Raw genomic sequence first — 6,000 nt, 5'->3', positions numbered from 1 at the left:
CTATTTGCAAATTGATATTCAGAAATTGACATAATTTTTTTAAAGTTTAGGCAATCTTAAACAGGCCGAACAAAGTATTACGCAGACCATCATATTTAGTCTAAGGAAATACTAAAAATCTAAAGGTTCAGTTGCAATAAATTTGAGTCCAGAAAACAATCACATAATAACTTGCATTTCAAATTAAGGGAGAAGACATAAATTGTGAAATACCTAGGTTTGACCAAGCATAAGAGTATTCCCTGTCACAAGAAACTGCAGCCTTGAGGTACACACAGACTATGAAGCTGAGCAGAAAGTATATTCGCGTTACTTTCTGAACAAGCCGAGACTATAATAACATCATTCATTATAAGTATACAAACCTGTTTTCAGAAGCAAATTTAGATATTTCTTGACTTTTGTAAAACAAAAATACAAATGTGTGAAGCATGAAATAAGTAGATTTGAGTTTAGGAGGAAACGGTTTATATTTTGGCATGTGTAAGTAACATTTTAGTTTCAGATAGATGAGTAACTATTGAAAGTGAATAAGCAAATATTGGTTATAACAACAAGTCACATACAGTTGTTTTCACATCCTAGCCTTGATGTAAATATCCCTTGTTCAGGTTATCTTTCGCCCTCACTTACGTTAGCTTGCAGCTTATCATACACTTCTGCAAATAAAGAAAGATAGATATTACTTCAAAAACAATAAGAATTTAAATAACCGAGTATTGAAACATTATAATTACAACGACACTGGAACTCACATTTAGAGAAACAATCAACAAACTAATCTGAACAAAATTTTATAAAATAAACAGTAAACCAGAAAGCAGACCTCAAAGCTGTCCTAGTTCAAATTTCAATTGATTGAAAAACTCATTGGTTGGTTAACCTGAAATGAAAAACATGCATCAATGTTATATACTGCTTCAAAGGTAATGTAACGTTAAACAATCAATTCAGCAACAAACAAACATATATAACTTACTTTAGTCTCATTCTGCAATCACTAATTCAAGCTCTTGAGCTTCAGTATCAAGATAATTCATCGATTGGTTATCCCTTCAATTCACCATCTTCATTACAATGCGTTTCCCAGATTTGGGTTTATTCATTACATTGTTAGAAAATAGGAGGTTATGTATATTACTTGTGAAAGAGAGGATTGATGATTTAGAAGTTAGATTGATCTTGAAGGCTTTGTTTATTACTTGATTTGCTTATTGAATTGCTTTGCTTGCTTACAAATGAGGGGTGAAGCCCTCTATTTATACTACTCAATGGAGTAGTCTAGATCACTCCATCATCTACTACTATCTAGATATTTCCTAGTATTTCTAGACCTAGATATTTTACAAGATTATTCTACACACATTCTACACACTTTCACTACTACATATTACAAGAAGCTTCTACATAATGGGCTATAATCTTGATCCAAAATATTTGTATACTTGCAAGCCCAAATCTAAAACACATAGCCCAAAATCAAGTTTAGTTTCCAACAGCCCCCCTTAAACTTGATTTCGTCACTCCGAGCATATTCCGTAATCTCTGAAATGTCTCGTGTTTTAGGGGCTTTGTGAAAATATCAGCAACTTGGTCAAGTGACTTCGCGTACTTTATCTGCACCTCTTTATTTGTAACACACTCCCTTATGTAATGGTATTTTGTATCGATGTGTTTGCTTCGATCATGAAAGACTGGATTCTTTGCTAGAGCAATCGCAGACTTGTTATCCACATATATCTCTGTAGGTTCCTTTTGAAAAAACTTAAGCTCATTTAGTAACTTCCTGAGCCATATTGCATGACAGGTGCACGATGTTGCTGCAACAAACTCGGCTTCACACGTTGACAGAGTCACAATGGGTTGCTTCTTCGAGCTCCATGTGAACGCCGTATCTCCCATATAGAACACGAAACCACTCGTACTCTTACGATCATCTTTGTCTCCAGCCCAATCACTATCACTGTATCCAACTAGCTTGAAGTGATTAGAAGGCGAATAAAACAGACCATAGTCAATCGTACCTTTGATGTAGCGAAGTATCCTCTTGGCTGCCTTCAAGTGATTTATTGTAGGTGCTTCCATGTATCGACTTACTAATCCAACTCCGTAGAGAATATCTGGCCTCGTGCAGGTTAGGTATCTCAGACTTCCAACCAAACTCTTGTATTGTGTTGGGTCCACCAAGTATCCTTCATCATCTTTTGACAATTTGAGATTGCAATCCACCGGTGTGTTCATTGACTTGCATTCATTCATCTTAAACTTCTTGAGCACCTCATTCGCATAACCTTCTTGGGATATGAATATTCCTTCTTTCTTTTGTTTTACCTCGATCCCAAGATAGTAAGCCATAAGTCCAATGTCGGTCATCTCGAACTCCCGAACCATTGCTTTCTTGAACTCCTCAAACATTTTGGGATTACTGCCAGTGAATATCAAGTCATCCACATATAGGCACACAATCATAACATCTCCTTCCTTGCTTACTTTGGTATAGAGAGCATGCTCATGTGGGCATTTTGTAAAGCCATTCTGTTGGAAATACTTGTCTATCCTGCTATTCCATGCTCGAGGCGCTTGCTTCAACCCATATAAGGCCCTTTTCAATTTCAGCACCTTATTCTCTTGGCCTTTCACGATGTATCCCAAAGGTTGTTCTATATAGACTTCTTCTTCTAAGTGGCCATTAAGGAACGCGGATTTGACATCCATTTGATAAATCTTCCAATTATGCTGAGCCGCAAGTGAGATTATTAATCTTATAGTTTCTAGACGAGCGACGGGAGCAAATACTTCTTCATAGTCTATGCCAGCTCGTTGACTATATCCCTTCGCCACCAACCTTGCCTTATATCTTTCAACTTCACCTTTGGAATTCTTCTTGGCCTTGTACACCCATTTTACACCAATAGCCTTATGTCCCTTTGGTAGTGTGGCAAGATCCCACGTATTATTCTTCTCGATTGCTTGAATCTCTTCGTCCATAGCACATTTCCACTTTTGGCTTTTTGTTGCGTCTTCATAGCTTATTGGCTCACAATCGGCAAGAAGGCAGAACAATGATAGATCCTCCATAGGCTGTGTTACCTCGTACAACTCCTCAATGCTCCTTGTGTGATGTTGTAGCCTACTTGATTCTCCTCCTGATGTTGGTGTCACTTCATTAGGTGTAGTGGTTGGTGTATGTGGAGAGTGCGGAGATGGTGTACTAGAAGGTTCTTGAACTTCTAGATATTCTTCGTTCTTTGCAGTACTCTCGAATGGATAAGGGAGAAAGTCGTAGTTCTCCTCTTCGGGAACATTCCAATCCCATGTTGCTTCTTCATCGAACACCACATCTTGACTTGAGATTACTTTACCATTATTGGGATTGTATAGCTTGTAACCCTTCGAACTTGAGTCATAGCCCACGAATATGAGTTTCTCGCTTTTATCATCGAGCTTCGTCCTCTTCTGATCTGGCACATGAGCATATGCCACACTTCCGAACACTCGAAGGTGTGAGATGCCGGGCTTCCTTCCACTCCAAGCTTCAATGGGCGTTTTGTTCTTGATGCTTCTAGTGGGCGAACGATTTGCTAGATAGATCGCACAATCCACTGCCTCAGCCCAAAACTCCTTAGGCATCCTTTTGCTCTTTAACATACTCCGGGCCATATCAAGAATGGTCCTATTTTTTCTTTCCGCAACACCATTTTGTTGAGGTGAATACGAAAGAGTTAGAGGACGTCGTAACCCGTTGTTGTCGCAAAATTTCTTGAATTCCTTGGATGTGAACTCTCCTCCACGATCGGATCTCAACGCCTTTATGGTGAGACCACTTTGATTCTCCAAAAATGCTTTAAACTTCTTGAACATTCCAAAAGCTTCCGACTTCTCTTTTAGAAAATAGACCCATGTCTTTCGACTAAAATCATCAATGAATAGAATAAAATATCTATTTTTACCAAAAGACGGTGGGCTGATGGGTCCACACACATCCGTGTGAATAAGTTCTAGAGGTTTCTTCGCTCTACTAGAAGCTTCTGTTGGAAAACTGTTTCGAAAGTGCTTTCCTAGAAGGCATCCCTCACATATTTGATCCGGATGATTAATTGGAGGCAAACCCTTCACCATTCCTTTACTTGATAATAATTTTAACCCTCCAAAATTTAAGTGCCCGTATCTCATGTGCCAAAGCCAAGAATTATCTTTGAAACATGCTTTTAAACATCTTGGAATGTCATGTTGAATATTTAGCATGAACATCCTATTCGTTGACATTGGCACCTTAGCAATCAAACCTCCTTTTTGGTCTCTTAAAGAAAGAGTACGATTTATCATGTGAATATCATAGCCTTTCTCTAAGAGTTGTCCAATACTCAGTATATTCGTCTTCATATTAGGCACATAATACACGTTAGAGATAAATTGATGCCTTCCATTTTTCAAGCGGATGAGAATCTTACCTTTGCCTTTAACCGGGACTTTAGAGGAATCTCCGAAGGTGATATTTCCACTAATTACCTCGTCTAACTCCACAAACATGTTTTTGTCACCGCACATATGGTTGCTTGCACCCGTGTCGAGATACCACAAATTTGATTCTCCGTTATCTTCACCTTTGCATGCTAATAACAAAGTGTTTTTCACGGCTTCGGTATCTTCTTGCACTAAATTTGCTCTTTCTTGCACGTAATTGTTTGACTTCTCGCATTTCGAAGCATAATGGCCAAATTTATGACAATTATAGCATTTGGTTTGAGAATTGTCATACCTTGGCCTTCTACTTGTGTAGCCTCTCCCGCGACCTCTTGTCGGGTGAAAATTTTGACTTATTTCTTCATTTCTGTAAGAACTATAACCTCCACGTTTGATATATCCTTGTCCTCGTCCTCGGCCACGTACTTGACCACGACCTCGTTGACTCGTTTGATGAGTCTTTTCACTGCTCTCTTCCTTGAAAGACAGTTTTGCTTGTAAAGCTTGCTCCAATGGCTCCTTATTATTCTTATTGAACCTCTCTTCATGGGCTTGTAGTGAACCCATGAGTTCATCGATAGTCATTGATTCTAGATCTTTAGATTCTTCGATGGCTACGACTATATAGTCGAATTTTGAATCTAATGATCTAAGAATCTTCTCAATGACTCTTACATCACTTAGAGTTTCACCATTCCTCTTTAATTGATTGACAATCGCCAAGACTCTTGTAAAATAATCGAAAATTGATTATGAGTCTTTCTTATTTAAGGATTCGAACTCACCTCGTAGTGTTTGTAGTCGAACCTTTTTCACCTTTTCAACTCCCTTGTGAGAATTCTCCAAGATCTCCCATGCTTTCTTGGCGGTGGTTGCACTTGCAATTTTCTCAAAAGCTCCATCATCTACACTTTGTTGGATAATGGAAAGAGCCTTTTGATCGTTCGTCTTCATTAATTTTTTCTCCTTGCCGAGAGGACCTTTTTCTGCAGGTTCCTCATAGCCTTCCTCCACAATCTCCCATAAGTCTTGTCCACCTAGGAAGGTCTTCATTTGGATGCTCCATTGATCATAATTATCCTTTGTGAGGCGAGGAAATGTGATGACATTGTTGGCCATCATCTTGTCGAACCAAGCTCTGATACCAATTTGCTAGAAAATAGGAGGTTATGTATATTATTTGTGGAAGAGAGGATTGATGATTTAGAAGTTAGATTGATCTTGAAGGCTTTGTTTATTACTTGATTTGCTTATTGAATTGCTTTGCTTGCTTACAAATGAGGGGTGAAGCCCTCTATTTATACTACTCAATGGAGTAGTCTAGATCACTCCATCATCTACTACTATCTAGATATTTCCTAGTATTTCTAGACCTAGATATTTTACAAGATTATTCTACACACATTCTACACACTTTCACTACTACATATTACAAGAAGCTTCTACATAATGGGCTATAATCTTGATCCAAAATATTTGTATACTTGCAAGCTCAAATCTAAAACACATAGCCCAAAATCAAGTTTAGTTTCCAAC

The sequence above is a fragment of the Rutidosis leptorrhynchoides genome, chromosome 7, assembly GCF_046630445.1.
Source record: "Rutidosis leptorrhynchoides isolate AG116_Rl617_1_P2 chromosome 7, CSIRO_AGI_Rlap_v1, whole genome shotgun sequence".
In the NCBI taxonomy this organism is placed as follows: domain Eukaryota; kingdom Viridiplantae; phylum Streptophyta; class Magnoliopsida; order Asterales; family Asteraceae; genus Rutidosis; species Rutidosis leptorrhynchoides.
This window is presented reverse-complemented; position numbering follows the sequence as displayed.